The sequence below is a fragment of the Sminthopsis crassicaudata genome, chromosome 4, assembly GCF_048593235.1.
Source record: "Sminthopsis crassicaudata isolate SCR6 chromosome 4, ASM4859323v1, whole genome shotgun sequence".
Classification (NCBI taxonomy): domain Eukaryota; kingdom Metazoa; phylum Chordata; class Mammalia; order Dasyuromorphia; family Dasyuridae; genus Sminthopsis; species Sminthopsis crassicaudata.
Genome location: NC_133620.1, coordinates 293,332,503 through 293,352,146, shown reverse-complemented (window position 1 = coordinate 293,352,146; position 19,644 = coordinate 293,332,503). Strand labels below are relative to the sequence as shown.

The window sequence follows — 19,644 nt, the reverse complement described above, 5'->3', positions numbered from 1 at the left end:
GAGAGAATTAGTTATTCAATAAGCAAAGATCCTGAATCTTTTCCTTCCTAGTTTCCCCACTCTTTATGGAGGAGGGGTGAAAAGTATCAGCATAGCCTACCCAGCTTACTGGCCCCTGGGTGTTCGGGCTGTCCTGAGATAAAAGGGAAACAGGGCCAGACCTCAAATTCCTACCAGGGAGCAGGACGCTGGGGGGCCAGGTGAACCCTTGTGGTATTCTGTGGTGTGAGAAGACAGCTCCTCCTGCTCGGATTCAGGGCAGAGACTGGGGTCTTCTAAGGTCTAAGTCTAGAAGAGATTTGCATTAAGAAAGCATCTCTGCTTCTTTCTGAGTGACTGGAGGCAGGAGTTGCCCTGAGGAGAGAACTGAGAGTCTCAGGTTAACGAGATAAAGGGAAACCAACAGGTGTTAGAAATCAGTTTTGGTCTTACAGATCTCTACTAGTTGTCCGTTGTCCAGTAGCAGACAGATGACCAGGCTAAATGCTTATTTGCCCAAGCATTTAGGATACACTGATTACATATAATCAGGCTAGAAACAGCAAGGTATGACAATTGAATCGCATTAACAGTTTCTATTGACTATTGCTCTGATCTTAAAACCAGTTATATGAGGGAAAAAATGTAAGAACATAAACAAATATTTATCATAACCTTATGTTGATAACAATAAGGAATTTGTCCCAATGAGTTCATATCCAAGTAGATGTAATCAGTTTGTTTTTAAAATATACAATGCAAATACAATCATATACAGAATGTCTAATTCCACATGAGAGAATTCAAGAAGTTAGAAATAAATCCTACCGAAGTATGGATGGCATTCACAGAAACCCAGGCTAAGTTTGAATATTGCTCTTTTCCCAACCTATTGGCTCCAAAAAGGGTTGGCTTTGCTGGGTGTGTCCTAACAGCAGGGAGGCCCCGTCAAAGGGGGTGGAGAGAGATTGGTTAATCTGTTCAGTGGAGTTTGAGAGGCAGTAACCGGACCCCAACTTTATAGCCTTCATTCCCTTTAGGCGTCCCTAAAGGAGAGAGAGATTATTTTGCCAGAGCTTGTGCCAAGATGTCTCAATGACCGATGCTTGGCTTGAGCGTAGAGCTCCGGACAGCGTCAATCAAGTCCCAGGAAATTGAGCTGTCCCACCTCGCTGATAGAGTCTGTGGGGGGAGTGTTATCTCATGAACAGTAAACCGGGAAGACTGAAATAGAGGCTAGAGCAATATTGGAAGACATTCCCATAGCTTGGGATGGGAGAGGCATTCTGCTATTCTGAAACATAAGATCTTATCAAGTATTCTGATAAAGAGACCGAGGGAGGTTTTAAAGGACTAAGAGGCTGGGAAACTGAGTTAGGACAATAATAAACCAGACTAAAACTAGAAAATGCAAGGACTTGTGGCAAGGACCAGTTTCTCCCTGATAACCCCAGAATTATTAGCATAGAACAACACTCCTTATTCAGAGAGACACACGCCTCCCTATTTGAATCTCTGCAGTGGGGGGCATCTCAGCCAGAGATGGACAGTCTTTAGGTCTGTGGTCATTTGTGCATTTAACTCAGCCTCCTTTGAGTAGCAGTGCTCAAGGCGGTCCTGCTGCCCTGAGAAGGCACCCCAATTCAGGGGCTCCGAGAGAGACAAAAAATGGAGTTTGAGAGCTTCATTCTCTCTCTCTAGGGAGGACAGATTTCTGTAATTCTGTAATTTCTCTGCAATTAGACCAAGATGGGCTACCCCAACCATTAGAGTTCTGATCTTGAAATGCTGAAATAATAAGGAATTGGGGTAACAGGGGTGGAGAAACAGATCAGAGAGACTGCCAGTCCTAGGACAGGTGTCTGATTTCTGATTGCTTTTAAAGAATAATCCCAAAGACTGAATAAGGGATTTCAAAATTAAAACATAAGCCAGCCAATCATAGCCTAGCAAATTTAAGCAGAGTTTCCAATTTGGCCTGAACTGAAATAAGTCAGTTTTTCCCAATTTCCTGACCAGCTGAAATCTGTTTCCTTCCCCCCCTGCTTACAGAAATTATCAGATTACATATAACAGACTAGTAAATTTCCTGAAACAGCAATAGTAAACAGGTTTATACAGCAATAGTTAAAAGTTTTTCTCATACAGAATAGTCAAACAGTTTTATGCAAGTCCCCCAGTTTTAATGAGTCTTAAAAAAAACAACAGATCAAAACCTTCTCAGTGGAAGAGAAATCCCACATGACCCCTCCCTACTCTGTTAGAAGAGGCAGAGGGAGGGGAAGGCAGCTAGCATTTACCTCAGGCTGAGGTACTTAATGCAGAGAATAGTGGCTGAGTCGAGGACAAAAACCCCAGCCCCACCCATCTTCTAGTGATTAGGGTATGGGCATTTAGAAAGATTAGATAAGCGACTCCTGAAGCAATTTGGCGGTTGGGAGATTAGGGAGAGATTAGAACTCTACACATAGAATTCAGGTGTTAATGTAGTGATTCTCTAAAAGGCAGCTTGAGGGAGAATCTATTCTTAATTCTAAATCCCTGACTTCCTGGACTAAAGCCAGAGAAGTTGAGTCAAGAAAGAGACAGTTTAAGGAAACTAAGGCAGTAAAAAAGAACTGTTGCACACCAGAACAGAGAAAGATTCTAGCGAGGCACCAAATTGAAAGAATTAAGAAGCATTTAAATAGTTTCAATTTCTTTTTAATTCTCCTCCTGCTGCAGTCAGGATGAGGAAAAGATAAAAGAAACTATTTTCACTCTCTTAACAATTAATTTGCCTGGATTCAGAATTTTGTTCCCCAGCCCAAATTACAAAGATGTCCTTTCTGAAGCTCTAGCCTGGCCAGGAGCAGAACTTGGAAGGGGCATCTTTTAACTGTTGGAAGGGGGAAATAGAGAAATAGAGAGTGCGCTAGGAGCTAAAAGTCCTGGACCAAGAGAAAAGTCAGGAGCTCCCCCTGCAAGGTTACTGAGACAGAGAAAGGCTTGAGCAGCTAGTTTAAATTCTGTCTAGGCTTTAGAAAGCAGGTAAATATTCCCTGAGGCTTAGAAAGAAAATGGGCAGTTTTAAGAGTCCCCAAATCTCCCCACTGTACCCCAAGAAAGGGACAGGATGGGAGCCTTTAAATGGTAGGTTAAGACACATGGGAGAAGTTGGAAAAGAGAGGATGGGGGAAGGGAGAGATGTTATCTTACCCAGTGCTTCTCAGATGAAGGCTCACACAGTTGGGTAGAGACACATCTCCAAGTTCGCCCCGATCCATTGACCCTCTCTCGTGGCTATAACCTGGCCACTACAGCGGAGTGGGAGAGGGGCTCAAACACAGATATCTCCCCCAGAAGAGATCAAGGAGACTGCTGGCCTGGGACCCGGGAGGGATGGCCACGTGGTGGGGGGACTAGTGAAGAGACACTCTCCTGTGTGTCAGAGTTGCAGCCTGTGGGCAGGCTTTTCTGGCGAGATAAAGGGATTAGAAATGTCTTCTTTCTAAAAGTGGCTTCTAGAGACAGAGTGCTCGCACCCCAAACCTGGTCTGGGTGCTGGCTGTTTTAGAGATAGAGTGAGACGAGGATAGGAACACAGATATTCTTCCCAGAAGCTGCTCGAGCTGCTAAGGACGAAAATTGGTTCTGAGAGACCTGAAAAGGTTAAGGTTAGTTTTCAGGGTCCCCGTGAGGGCCACCAACTAATGAGGGAAAGGAAAGGGGGAACCCCATTTGTCGGCGCATAGATCCCATGAGGCGCAGTGTCCCCTGTAGAATGAATTTACAGGCCCGAAAACCTAAATTGATAAATAAAAGGTTTATTGTAGGAATTTGGAAGTAAAGCTCAGTTAGAAAGATGCCAGGGCCAAAGGTGGCCGCTGGGCGGGCAGGAACCCTTACATAGCTGGAAGGGCTCCTGCAAAGAGGGCATTCCAGCTCGTTTCTTTTATACCCAAAAGATGATGGGCAGTACCCCGTTCTGGCGGGGTTTTCAGTTAGCCCAGATCAAGTGAGGGCTGGGGGAAGCTGAGCTGAGAGTGGGGCTGGGCCCAGATATTCAAAGGGTACCTTTGACCAGGATTTGTGAATCAAGGTCAGTCATGGGTTGGGCAATTAGAAAGGAATCTTAAAGGGACCCCAACCCTCATCAATTTCACTTTGCTTGAGCTCATGGAAGTCTTTCCAGATTTTTCTGAGAGCATCCTGCTCATCATTTCTTATGTAGTACAATCATATTTCATCATAACCACATAACACAATTTGTTCAGCCATCTCCCAGTTCATGGGTATTCCCTCAATTTCCAATTCTTCATTACCAGAAAAGACCTGCTATAAATATTTTAAACTTATAGGTCTTTTTTTTTTTTTAATATCTTTTGGAATACAAACCTAGCAGTGGTATTTCTACATCAAAGGGTATATGTCATTTTGTAGTTCTTTGGGTAGTTTCAAATTGCTCTACAGAATGGCTGAATCAGTTTATAAGTCCATCAACTATGCATTAATGTCTCATTTCCCTCTAAGATTTGACATGTTTTTTTTCCTATCTATTGGGTGTGAGGTAGTACCTCAAAGTTGTATTCTAATTGCCCTAATAATGAGAAAATTCTTATGAGCTACAAGTATTGTTTTCCCATGTAAGAATGCAAATGGTTAAATTTTATTAAGTCCTTTATGATTTCTTTTTTCTGTTTACCTTTATACTTTTATTGAGTTTTGTATTTGAAAGTAAAATTTCTATTCAGTTCTGATCTTTTCATCAAGAATGCTCAAAAGTCCTGTATTTCATTGAATATCTAGTTTTCCTCCTGAAGGATTTTTGATTATAATTCTAGCTCCTTTATCCTCAGGGGTCTCATATTCCAAGCCCTCTATCCCTTTAATGTAGAACTGCTAAATTTTGTGTTATCCTGACTGTGACTGCATGATACTCTTTCTGGCTGCTTGCAATAGTTTTTCCTTGACCTGGGAGTTCTGGAATTTGGCTATACTATTCCTGGGAGTTTTCATTTTGGTATCTTCTTAGGAGGCAATTGGTGGATTCTTTCTACTTCTCTTTTACTCTCTGGTTCTAGAATATCAAGACAATTTTTATGTATAATTTCTTGAAAGATGATTTTTTAAATCATGACTTTTAGATAATCCAATAATTTTGAAATAATGTCTCCAGGATCTATTTTCCAGGTCAGTTGTTTTTCCAGTGCAATGTTTCACATTGTCTTTTATACTTCCATTCTTTTGATTTTTATTTTCTTTTGCTTACTCATTGAGTCATTAACTTCCACTTGCTCAATTGTGATTTTTAAGGAATTATTTTCTTCAATGAACTATTGTACCTCCTTTATCGTCTGGCTAATTCTACTTTTTAAGGACTTTTATTTTCTTCAGTGAATTTCTATGCCTCTTTTCCTGTGTGGTCAATTTTACTTTTCAAGGTATTCTTCTCATTGACTTTTTGTATCTCTTTTATCATTTGGTCTAATCTGCTTTTTAAGGTGTTATTTTCTTCAGTATTTTGTGTGTATGTGTGTGTGTGTGTGTGTGTGTGTGTGTGTGTGTGTCCATTACCAAATTGTTAACTTATTTTTAATAGTTTTCTTATATCGCTCTCATTTTTCTTCCCAATTTTCCCCTCTTTTATGTGATTTTCAAAATCCTTTTTGAGTTCTTCCATGACTTCTTCCAATTCATTTTTTTCTTGGAGACTTTAGTTTAGGAGCTTTGACTTTGTTTTCTTCTTCTGAATGTGTTTTTATATTCCTTGTCACCATATTAACTTTCTATGGTCAGAATTTTTTGATTGCTCATTTTCCCAGATTATTGCTTGACTTTCAACTCTATGTTAAAGTAGGGCTCTGCTTCTAGGTAGTAGACAAGATGTTCCAAACTTTATGGGTTTTGTGCATCTGATTTCAGAGATATTTATAGGGATCTATAAGTTTTTACTTCTTTCAAACTAATATGATCTAAGGATAGGTGTGTTTACTACTTTCCTGGCCTGTGATCTGGTCTGTGAGTGTTCTCAAAGTATTCTTTTCTGCCCTGGAACTATGGGGAAGGTCCCCACTCCCCTGTGGTCATAAGCTCTTATGTGCTAGTATTTCTCCTCACCCAGGGATTGTCCCCTAGGAATGGGGGACCTGGATAGGAGAAACAACAAAATCCTGCCTCAGAACTAACAAATAGATATCTATTATCTCTTTCTGACCAGTTGTTTAGTTTTTCTTTTAACCATCTGTGGATTGAGAACTTAGGAAGCCACTGCTGCCACTGATGATTCAGTGACACCCAAGGTCTGCTTCTGCTTTGCAGGGTCTGCATCTGTGCATGTGTGACCTGTGCTGGAATTTGCTTTACTCTCACTCAGATGTGACAGACCTTTCCTGCTGAACTTCTAAGTTGTCTTTGGCTGGAAAATTATTTTATCCCATCCTTTTATGGGTTGTGTTCCTGCAATAATTATTTTATGGAATTATTTTAAAGTGTTTGGAGGGGTTTGGGGAAGACTTTAAGCAAGTAGTTTTCATTTCTCCACCATCATGGCTCTGCTTTTGAAAATTTCATTTTGAAACAAAGGCTTATTCAAGTTTCTTGAGTCTAATATGAAATGGGAATTTTGCAGGGCAAATTTATATTTTTTTGAAAACTCATGAAGTAAATGCTTTTTATCTATTAGCATTCTATTTAGAAGCATTTATGATGGACAGTAGATGAACTAAAATTATATTCCTGTTTGATGATTTATATATGCTTAAAGAGGAAGCAAGAATAGAATCTCCAAATCCAGGCAGAATATTTTTGTTCAGGACCAGCATAGTCTTGCTTTTCATTGTGCTAGGAAAACATTGAGCCTGTGTTAACTTTCTGTATTCTATCAGCAATACCAGGGCACATGGTAGGACCACCTGTGTTGGCATATAGGTCCTTTCCAAAATCCATATCACAATTCATAAAATTGAATGTGGTCTCATGAATGGCATAAGATTTCATATCTAGGATGACTGGTTGGAAGAGAACCTTTTGAACATGGTGCTTACCTGATCATTAGGAAGTTCATAGTTCTACAGAGGAAGACAGTAGCAATAGCCAAGTCTAGAACAACAAAATACATCTTCTCCCTAAAACATTTAGTTTTGAGAATATCAGTACAAAGAGTTCTACATCAAAATCTGCATACACACTGCGTAGTTTTGAAAAGTCAATACTGTAAAAAAATTTGACATTGGAGTAACAAAAGTATATAGTGTGTGAATTACTGTTTCACTTATGGAGCATTTGTCAAGTCATGATTGCCAAAGATGGTAAAGGAAGAAGTAATTTGATTTTAGAAGATATTGTAGAATTAAGTTGGTTCGATGAGGATTGAGGAAAGGAAGGGAAGAGAATGTAGCTAGTGCAGGGGAGATGGCCTGGTCATAATTGAAGGATGGAGGTTATGATGAGGATTAAGGGTAGGGATTGTATAGTAAAGATAAAGTTGGAATTACGAATGTATAATAAAATATAACATAAAATAAAGCATAAAATAAAATTTTAAGAGTTTGTTAACATTGAAATGGAATAATTATGGATTATCCAGGTTATGATCATCTCTTGTGTAGCTGAGGAAGAGTAGAATAGTAGTTCATGGGAAAAAAAGTAGATTAAGGAATGTAGTAATTAGCCTATTTAAGGGATCATCAAAATATATATATATATATATATATGTTGAAACCTCTTGGCATGGGGGTGGGAATTGTGGAGGAGAGAAAGTTTGTGAATTAGGCACTGAACTCGTTGAAGAAGAATGTCTTGGAAGCCAGTATTTAACAAGATCTAGATTGAATGATAAATTTGAGTAGCATGAACTCATGAAGGAAAAAAGGTGATAATAGAGGCAGTCTGGAAATATGGAATATTATGACTGAACCACCACAATGAGTGTATTTGTGTGTGCATATGTCTGGGAGTGAAAGTATTTGAAAAGATGGTGAGAGAAATATTATCACAAGAAGGGAACCAGGTGTCAGAAGATGGAAGAAATAAGAAAGAAAGAGATTTAAGATAAAGGAAGGCTGCTAAATATGGGGCAGGTATTCTAGTCAGTATAGTAGAAAGGATGAGCAAATCTTAAATGAAATATTGTGGAGTTAGTGTTGAAGTAGATGAGAATGAGTGTGGGCAGTTGAAGATAGGCAACAGAACTTATATATTTGCAGCAGTTTAGAATCACTGGGATAGAGAAAGTGTAAAAGGATATACTTGTATTAACCACTGAAGAGTGAGTCCTTGTTGAATACCAGTGGTGGGAAAGAGCAAGTAGTGATGTTATGCTTCCAGGAGGCCTATCTCATGGCAGGAAAAAAAAGAGGTATGAAAGCTATTCAGGAAATGGAGGAGCTAGGCATATGTTACAGAATGATATGAAAGGGATGGGAACTGAAGGAGCATTTCATTCTGGAGAGAATGGAATATGGCCTTGGAAGCCACAGAAGCAAGATGGTATTGCAGAAGCAAGAAATAGGTAGAATTGCCTGGGCCTAGACCAGGACGAAGGTCAAAGCTAGGGTCTAAGAGAACTGGGGTCAGAGCTTATACTAGTATTGTTAATGGACCTAGAGGTAGGGATAACTAAATCAGAGAGGTGGATGGCAAGTCTTGCCTTAGGCTGTAATGTGCCTAACAATGGAAATGGCCTTGGGGATCAATCAATCTTTAGGTTGAAATCAGAGCATTAACCAGAATTCTTGAATAAAGTAGTTCAACTCCATATTAATTTGCCTATATATAATTTTATCTAACTCTTGTTTCTTACATTACTTGTCTTGGTATTAGGAAAAGATTAAGAACTATTATAGCTTCTCTATGTACCACCCTGGCCACCATGGCCCTAGGAAGTAAACTCAGTCTTTGACACAAAGGTAAGAAGGCATTCTATAAGGTATTTCCCACATGGGACAAGTTGAGTGTTAGTCAGCTTCCTTTGACCAATAGTCTTTTACTTAGAGATTCCATTTAAGTCACAAAATACCCCATCTTATCTCTAAAGCAGTCAAGTCATTTAGAGCAAACTTTTGGTGCCAGGTATGATTTCAGGATCCTGCAATTTCAGGAAAGACTGGAGCTCCAGTGGACTGGGTTAAAGAAAACATGAATATTGTACACTGCTTTTGAGACACAGTTCTTTCAGAAATATAGCATTAGTCTACAGCTTGGTTCCCATTAGTGTGAACAATGAATCTCTTGTAGTGGTATTCAAATTTTCAAATTCAAATTAAAATTTCTATTACACATTTCCATTGGGTTAAAACTAAGTGAAATGGGAAACTGAGGACTTTTCAGAATAATAACTGCAGGAAATTCAATACTCATCACCAAGGGACTATTAATCATTAAGGCTCTGGGAAGAAGAGCAAAAGACTTGCTCTTCTAGCAGTACCTGAGATTTCTAGCTGAAATACATGGACCTTTACTTAACTGCTTAGAGAAAAAGATGACCTGGAGATATTCAAGAAGTCTCCAAATTTGTTGATTGAGGAAGCCTGAGGTAAACTAAGTCTTCTTGGTTAAATCTTCTAACTCCTCTGGCTTAATGGATTACTTACCTCTTAATAAGTCTCCTTACTGTGAGGGATTAAAAATTATTAACTAAGGTAGATTGAACCTATAACCTAAATTTAGTTTATGAAGGTCTGATGGGTTTGGAAAATGAAATTTTTTGTACAAACCTTATAATAGAATGCTCATACTAGCTCAAGTGCCATAAACTTAGACAAACACATCTGCAAGCAAGCATTTGCAAACCTTGGGAAACTGACCACCATAAACTTAGGTAAATACATCTGGAATAAGTCAACTATTTTGGCTTGTCTAGAATTTAACAAACCTGTGCTACTTCCATTTAAGCAGGCAGTATAAATCAAGTGGACAAGGGGAAGGTCATAGATTCTTGTGGGTTATGATTATATAATCGGCCTTAACTTCTGTGAAATCGACCTCCTCTCTCTGGAAGACATCGGTGAGGACTGTCTGCTTCTTGGGAGATTCTAATAAAGCTTCTGTTCTTCACTTTGAGAAATCTCTGAGTAGTTATTTTTAGTTAGGACTTGCTGCACCACACAAAACTAATGACCATAGCTTATAAAATTATATCTTCAAATAATGTAAATATATGTGTGTGTGTGTGTGTGTGTGTGTGTGTGTGTATATGTATATATATATATATATATCCACATTAGGGGATTCATGATTTATACTAGTTTATACTATCCAAAGATGATTTGGGGTAACATTTATAGGAAACTTGTTTAAATGCAATTTGGGGGTTAACATTACAAGGTAATAATAATCATTCCCGAAATGTGATCTTTTGGACCAATTAAAGTGACCTCTTCCTTGACATCAAGATCTAAATCATTTCTCAGTACATAAGAGTAGGTCGTAGTACCAGTTACTTCAAGGGTTAGCAAAAGATGACATAGCCCTTTAGATGGGACTCTGTTCTAAGATATAGTTATCAGCCTTAATTCCTTTCTCTAAGGAAGCCACTTTTTCCTCCATTTTCCAACTTTTTCAGTTGTGAAAAAAAAAAAAAAAAAAAAACCAGTTGTGATTCAGGACTCTAAATGGGGTCTCATAACTGAATTGGGGAGGTCATAAATTATGGTTTATTATCAGTAAAAGTTTGATTTGTATATCTATTTTAAATACTTATATACCCAGGATCACATAAAAATTTCTCAGTTGAAAAGGGGTTGTGAGTGGAAAAAGTTAAGAAGCCCTGCTGTCTCTAACACCTCCAAACCTGGAAGTCTGGAAAGTAATTTTTAGATTAGAGGAATATAATTTCTTAATATTGTCAGTTTTATTAAAAAGGAGTTTTTTAAAGGGCCATTTGGAGATTGATTACTTCTTATTAACTATCTTTCACTAAATCCTGTGTTTATGACCCAATCATGTGTTTTCTCTCTAGTATAAGTGTGAAGACCGAGTTAGCATCCTGGATACCTTCGAGTCAGCCGGAGTCAGGATAAGCAAAAGTCCTTGGTCTTTATTCTTGGTCTTTAGGGTAGAAGTGAAGGAGATGGACACAGGATTTCCATGACCTTCCTTCTCCTCCTCTACCACCAAAGTGTCTCTGGCTTGTCTTATTCCACCCCCTAATCCCTCCTACAATTCTCTGTTTACATCAAAAGATAGAGCCAGCACAGAATAGTGGGAAGGGCCATTTTTCAAACATATGCTAATAGAGTATTGTCCAATAAATAATTAGCCTTAAGTGCTCAGTTTTCTGATTCCAGTGCATCAACTCAGAGTTTCAGCCCTTTACATCTCCCACTTTCTTTTGTTTTAGAACACAGGTGGTCATGCTCTCACTAACTTCTCAATAAAAGGATGTGAAAGTACCAAAAAGGAGGTGATCATCCCTCTCTTCACTCCCCTCCCCCAACTTCTCAGGAAGGAAGGTGAAAGCACTAAAAAGGAGATGATCATGCCCTCCCTGAAATCTCAGGAAGGAAGATGAAAAGCACCAAAGGGAAGTGGTGATTGCTAGAGGGTTTCTGGGCTGAAGAGTCTTACTAGAAACAGATATGCACAAACCTATCAGCATGGGAGGTATTACACAAGCATATAGCAATAATGCACAGGCTATTACTGATGACTCCCCCACAGCCAGTGCAGGCTCAATGTGGTGTAACAAGCATGAATTATACATACAAGTAGTAATAGAAGAAATAATATGACTCAACATGGTATTGTAAAAGATTTCCAGAAGTCCTAGAAGGAGGGTATGTAAATAAGAATCAGACATATGCTTCCTTTAGCAGCCAAGAGATAGTCCAAAACCAATTTATTGTCCATTGCTTCATGTGTCAGGGAATCCAATGATCCCTGCAAGTTTTTAAAGTCCTACAACAGTCTTTTCATGTCTCAGGGATTCCAATGATTCCTGAGGATTTTGAAGTCCAATAATTCTTGATGTCCATGAGTCAAAAGCCATAACTGCCAGGCTCTTTCTATGATGGGCACAATCAGAGATGGAACCATCTGATGTTTCTTGGGTCTTCTCCTTCATTTCAAGGGTCTGCTATACAGAGAATTGAATTGAATTTATAAGAAATCAAGCCATCCTCCAATTGATAAATGGTCAAAGGATATGAACAGACAATTTTCAGATGATGAAATTGAAACTATTTCCACTCATATGAAAGTGTTCCAAATCACTATTGATCAGAGAAATGCAAATTAAGATAACTCTAAGATACCACTATATACCTGTCAGATTGGCTAAGATGACAGGAACAAATAATGATGAATGTTGGAGGGGATGTGGAAAAACTGGGATACTGATGCATTGTTGGTGGAGTTGTGAAAGAATCCAACCATTCTGGAGAGCAATCTGGAATTATGCCCCAAAAGTTATCAAACTGTGCATACCCTTTGATCCACCAGTGCTACTACTGGGCTTATATCCCAAGGAAATACTAAAGAAGGGAATAGGACCTGTATGTGCCAAAATGTTTGTGGCAGCCCTTTTTGTAGTGGTTAGAAACTGGAAAATGAATGGATGCCCATCAATTGGAGAATGGTTGGGTAAATTATGGTATATGAATGTTATGGAATATTATTGTTCTATAAGAAATGACCAACAGGATGAATACAGAGAGGCTTGGAGAGACTTACATGAACTGATGCTGAGTGAAATGAGCAGAACTAGGAGATCATTATACACTTCAACAACAATACTGTATGAGAATGTATTCTGATGGAAGTGGATATCTTCAACACAGAGAAGAGCTAATCCAATTCCAATTGATCACTGATGGACAGAATCAGCTACACCCAGAAAAGGAACACTGGGAAATGAGTGTAAACTTTTTAATTTTAAGTTTAATTTAAACTTCCTTCCAAATCTAATTCTTCTTTTGCAATAACAACAACAACAAAATTGGGTTCTGTACATATATATTGTACCAGATATACTATAACATATTTAATATGTATGGGAATGCCTGCCATCTAGGGGAGAGGGTGGAGGGAAGTAGGGGAAAATTCGGAACAGAAAGGAGTACAAGGGATATTGTTGTAAAAAATGTTATAATTATAAAATTAATAATAAAAAAAAGGGTCTGCTCCGTCTCTCTCTGATGGACAAGGCAAATACTGCCCATTGGCACCCATCTGATTCCTTTTCCACCTGTGGAGATACAAGCAAACCCTCTCCCCCAAGAGTTAACCTATTTGGTCCCTTCCATTCACCACTTTCTGGGTTTCTCCACATCACCTGGTGATTATCTAAAGATAGTGCAGCTGCTTGCACTGGACACTGCCTTCTGGTGGGTTATAAAACCTGTCTGCTGGAGCCAGTGCATCTTTGTAAAAAATCAAGAAGTTAATAGTATGAAGAGCTAGATTTAGAAGCTCTCTAGGGTTACCTGTGGCTTCCCCTTTCTTACTGGAGCAAGAGCAGCAGCAACATACATTTGGCACATACTAGGGCTGTTTTTCATTCCCTGTGGCAAAACTGTCCATTCACATCTTTTTATAAGGCTCGGCTAAGTTAACACTTGGCACTGAAAAGGCAAATCTTTTCATATTCTCCTTATCTAGAGGGATAGAATAGAAACAATCCTTAATGTCTATAACCCAAAGAGGCCATTCTGTAGGCAATTGAGTAGGAGATAGAAGTCCAGGCTGAAGAGTTCCCATAGTTTCCATTTGTTCATTTACCTTTCTTAAATCAGTCAACATCCTCCATTTTCCAGATTTCTTTCTTACATCAAATACTGGGGAATTCCAAGGACTTAGAGAAGGTTGTAACTGCTACACTCTAGAATATTCCTGGATTCTGTTGTATGGAGTCAGAATCTGGGCAACTAGCACCAGATTGCTTATTAGGAGTCTGTATCAGTAAACTTGACGCTACTACTTCTCCTGGTTGATAAGTCACACATTGTCTACCTGTATTAGTGACTGGGATATTATCTACACATTCCCCAGTTTCCCATATCAGTGTATGGATGGACACTGTTTTGTAAGTACTCTCAGGAGGTGAAATGGTCAAGCCTAGTGTGCCTGGAGGCAAAGGATCCATAGGCTGGAGAGGAACAGATTTCACCTCTCCAGGGGATATCTCAGTTGTCCCAGCTACATACAACTCTATTCTCCCCAATTGTAATCCCTTTCTCCCATTAGGTTCCTTCCTGGCTGAGTGATTGTGTAATCCCTTTCTCCCATCAGATGGTTTCCTGGCTGATTGATCATATCTGGGTACTGTACTTCTAGGCATTCTCTGGGTATAGCATCAGCTGCCATCATGCCTCAAGTATTTTTTGCTTTGGGCCCTGGGACTGGGCCCCTCATCCCATTTCCCTGAATCAGTCTACATTCTGATGCCCACTGGAAGCCTCTGTTGCATTTTGGACATGTGGTATTGGGTCTTCTTCTCCCACCCTGTTTTCTCACTCTGTCTCTATGCCAACATTGAGGTTTCAGATGCCTTACTTTACCACATTGAAAGCATTGACAAGTGTCTTGTCTTCATTGACAAGTGAAGTCCCTTGCCAAAAGGGACCCTGTCTTCCCATGTTCAGATCTTGGGAAGTCTGCATCATAGCCTGGCAATAAAAGGTAAATACCACTCTGGCACAGTGTCTTATGATCTCCTCTAAAGGAGCATCCTTGAGTAGTCCTTGTATAATTCTTCTACAAACCTCATTAGCATTTTCTTTAGCAAGTTACCTTATCACAATTTCTGTTACTGCATTTTCACTATTAGTTCATTTGACAGCTGTCTGCAAATGTCCCACAAAATCAGCAAAAGGTTCATTTGGCCCTTGTGCTATTTTTGTGAAGGCCTCATCCTTGTCATTTTTACCAGGGAGAAAAGCCCATGCTTTGATCGCAGCAGCAGCAATTTGCTCATATGCTGCTATGGGGTAATTAATCTGTACTGAAATGTCTGTTAATTGGTCATAGGCTATTGGAGTATTAACTCCACTTTGACTATTTTGTTGGGCTTGTATCCTACAGAGCTCACTATATACAGAAAGCCACAAGTTTTGTCCAAGTATGTCCTTGGTATAGATTTCCAGTCCCTAGGGGTTAAGACTTCATAAGCCAAATTCTATAATAACATCTTAACTTAAGCTGATGTAGCCCCATAAAGAGTGCAAGACTTTTTCAGGTCTTTGAGGATTTGTATATCAAAAGGTGTATATCTTCTACTTTCTTGATCTGAAGAGTTAAACTGTTGAATCACCAGATATATTCCTATTTTCAAATCAGCTAAATCCTGCTCTTCTTCTGTGGGTTTAAGTAGTGCCTTTTGCAAACTAGTTATAGGAGGGGAGTGCTGGTGAAATCACTGCCCCTCACACTACTCTTCCATCCTGGAAGGTGGAGTTGATGGGGGCTTGTTAAGAACTAGTTCTGGTTTAGGATGGGTTGAAGCTACCTTGCCAGAGGGAGAATCACCACACCCTTCACCATACCTTTCAACTTCCCTTAAATCCTCATGCCCTCCGGTGGTATTGCCATTAATTTGTCCTTTGTCTTCCTCTTTTTCCTCACACTTCCTCAATTGGCTGTTCTTGAAACTTTTTTTTTCTTCTATAATTTGCAGGATTCTTTAAGGCCAATTGTATTATGTTGTGTATATCAAATGTTTCCTTGGAAATTGAATCAGGACTTTTATCATTGTAGTATTCACATAGTTGATTTCCTACTAGTTTCCAATTATCTGCCCCAATATCTTCTTCCTTTAAGAACCAAGGGGACACGCATTCTAATGTACCCAAGAGTCAACAGATCACTATCTGTTCCCAAGTTACAATTAAGCCTTGTCCCTTGATCAACTTAAGTATGATTTCTATAACACTCCCTCAGGGTAGGGGTGGGGGTGGGGCTGGGGATGGGGGAGAATCTTTTTCTGATATCTGCCCTATTTCAGCTAGAAAAGGGTACTAGTTTAATCCTTAACAAAGTAAGTTTCCTGTTTGTCTATGAAAATACTCATCCTATTTCCTGGTCACCGGGGACTTCTTCTGTGAAATTAGGGTCGTTGGTCCACACATTGGGTACCAAATGTGAAGACCGAGTTAGCACTCTGGATACCTTAGAATCAGCTGGACTTAGGATAAGCAAAAGTTCTTGGTCTTTACTTTTGGTCTTTAGGGGTAGAAGTGAAGGGAATGGACACAGGATCTCCATGACCTTCCTTCTCTTCCTCTACTGCCAAAGTGACCCTGGCTTGTCTTACTCCACCCCCTAATCCCTCCTACAATTCTCTGTATACACCAAAAGATCGAGCCAGCACGGAATAGTGGGAAGGGCCATTTTCCAAGCATATTCTAACAGAGTTATTGTCCAATAAGTAATTAGCCTTAAGTGCTCAATTGTCCAAGTGCACCTACTCAGAGTTTTAGCCCTATACAATAAGAACATGGGAAATTCTTTGAACTATGCCCTTTAGTTTTTCTATAAAAAAGAAAATGAAGTAAGCTCATCAAATGCCCAAGGTCACACAACTAGTAACTGTCAGAGGCTGGCTATGAGTTCAGGCCTTCCTGACTCCATATCTAGTTTTTTATCCACTGCATAATTTGTAATGGCTTATTTTTGGCATTGATAGGTACTATTTAGCTTATAAAAAGGATATGTGCTTTTAGATTGTCTAAAGTAAGATAGATTGCATTTCTCTTTAGAACAGTAACTACAATAATAAGTAACATATGATGCTTTAAAACTGGTAAAGCATTTTACATATTTCTCAATAACGTTACTATAAGTGAATAGAGGTGAAAAGAAAGGCTGATCATGGTTGGAATCTTGTCTTGCCACAGAGCTGAGAGAAGCTAAGTGAAGCACAAAGGAAACCATAAATATGATTTTTATATCATTAGCCCTTGACTTTAACAACTTAAAACAACCATAGATAAAGAAGAATATTAACAAGACTGAGAATAGAGAATGGAAAGAACAAACGGAATAGTATAGAAAATAATTGAGTAGAATAAGACATAATTTGGCAGAGCAAATGACTATTATGGGCAGAAGAAAACATTAGCATAGATGTAGAAGAGTAGTAAAGTAGAAGAGGAGAAAGAATGAGAGTATTGAGAAACAAATAGAATTTAGCCAAATTCTTAATGTGAAATATTCAATTATATTTTAATGTCTTCATAGGTAATGGGCTATGAGACAATTCAATACTAGTAGACTTCATTTTGTTGGGATTCTCAGATTGGTCCCCTCTGGAACTTCTTCTCTTTGTGGTTATCTTGATCTTTTACATCCTAACCTTGGTTGGCAACATAGTCATCATTGTCTTGTCTCATTGTTCCTTTAGCTTCACACCCCTATGTATTTCTTTCTCTGTCTCTTTCCTAGACATTTGCTATACAATTAGCACTGTCCCTCAACTGCTGCTTAATCTGCATGGGTCTGACCAGATCATCACTTATGGAGGTTGTGTGACTCAACTCTTCATTATCCTTGCCCTAGGTTCTGCTGAATATGTTCTTCTGGTAGGGATGACTTTTAATTGCTATGTTGCTATCTGTCAGCCTCTACAGTACACTACTACCATGCAACCCTGGCTCTGCTTTCTTCTTGCTACTATCTCCTGGTTTGGAGGTTTTGTCAACTCAGTGGCACAGTGGCACAGATGGGGCTTATGATGACTCTTCCTCTCTATGGCCTACACTATTTGGACCATTTTTTTTTTTTTTTATGTGAAATGCCTGTACTCTTAAAGTTGGCATGTAAGGATAGAGAACAGACAGAAGTCAAGATGTTTGTAGCCTGGGTCATCATTTTGGTATTACCTACCTCACTTATCTTGGGCTCCTATATGTGCACAGTACAGACAGTAGTGAATATTAAGTCAACAGCAGGACAAAGAAAGGCATTTGAGACATGTGGGTCCCATCTCATGGTGATCTTTCTTTTCTATGGATCTGCCATCTATACTTATCTCCAATCCATTCATAGATACGCTACAAGTCATGGGAAGTTTGCTGCTCTCTTTTATACTATCATGACTCTAATGCTCAACCCTCTTATTTATACTCTGAGGAATATATATGAAGGCAGCTTTTGAGAAAGGTGATAAAGAGAGAAAGAACATTGGGATAGAGGAAACAATGAAGATCTTCCACTAATAAATTGTTAGGGGTCATGGCCCTAACACAGTGAAGATTGTGAGAGCCAGGGTGGTGTGAGACTCCATTTATTACAAAGACTGCAGGTGCTTTTGTCATCTTGGTGCTTGCTTCTAGTTACTACTTCATACATAATCACATGCTAGCCTGTAGTAGATACATGTTGTATGCATTCCTTTCCTAATAAGGGTATTCAAGGTACTCCCCTCTAAGGTCTGGCATGTCTCTCCTGGGAAGGGCCACATTGCTCCTTAGGGTGGGACCCCTTCCTCCCATCGCCATCTTGTTCACCCTTACAAGGCTACCCTCAGATTACCTGAGCCATGCCCTGTGTGAGCCATGCCCAAGGCTGGGGGGGGGGGTCTCTTTCTTCAGAGAACAATTAGGGTATGATTGTAGTGAGGGAGAAAAAAGTAAGAGAAGAAAAGGGAGAGGACAAAGGAAAAAAAAAGTTAGAAAAGAGGAAAAGTAATGACTATAACCCTTTTCCCAAAACCCATTGGTATGAAACTTTCTTTATTATAAATATATATCCTGCCCTACAGGAAGGATAGAGTGGAGTTGGTGAGAATGGTAGAACTCCAGCCTTCTTCAGTGTCCTTCAGGACTATCCAAGTTTCTTTTTATTAATTAATTAATTAATTAATTAATTTTTATTATAGCTTTTTATTTACAAGATATATGCATGGGTAATTTTTCAGCATTGACATGTACAAAACCTTTTATTCCAACTTTTCCCCTCTTTCCCCCCACCCCTTCCCCCTGATGTCAGGTTGACCAATACATGTTAAATATGTTAAAATATAAGAAGTTAAATACAATATATGTATACATGTCTATACAGTTATTTTGCTGTATAAAAAGAATTGGACTTTGAAATAGTGTACAATTAGTCTGTGAAGGAAATCAGAAATGCAGGCAGACAAAAATAGAGGGATTGGGAATTCTATGTAGTGGTTCACACTCATTTCCCAGAGTTCTTTTGCTGGGTGTAGCTGGTTCAGTTCATTACTGCTCTATTGGAACTGATTTGGTTCATCTCATTGTTGAAGAGGGCCACGTCCATCAGAATTGATCATCATATAGTATTTTTTTTTTCTGAGAAATTGGGGTTAAGTGACTTGCCCCAGGGCCACACAGCTAAGAAGTGTTAAGTGTCTGAGAGTAGATTTGAACTCAGGTCCTTCTGACTTCAAGGCTGGTGTTCTACCCACTGTGCCACCTAGCTGCCCAAGAATCATATAGTATTATTGTATATAATGATTTCCTGGTCCTGCTCATTTCACTCCGCATCAGTCCATGTAAGTTTCTCCAGGCCTTTCTGAAATCATCTTGCTGGTCATTTCTTACAGAACAATAATATTCCATAATATTCATATACCACAATTTATTCAGCCATTCTCTAATTGATGGGCATCCACATAGTTTCTAGCTTCTGGCCACTACAAAGAGGGCTCCCACAAACATTCTTGCACATACAGGTCCCGTTCCCTTCTTTAAAATCTCTTTGGGATATAAGCCCAGTAGTAATACT

The 19,644-nt window shown here is 39.1% G+C and overlaps 1 pseudogene; it reads left to right on the top strand.

The window, feature by feature from the left end:
* The first annotated feature begins 8,830 nt into the window (after positions 1-8,830).
* On the top strand, positions 8,831-18,049 carry LOC141540746 (olfactory receptor 2Y1-like; annotated as a pseudogene).
* Positions 18,050-19,644: the final 1,595 nt, after the last annotated feature.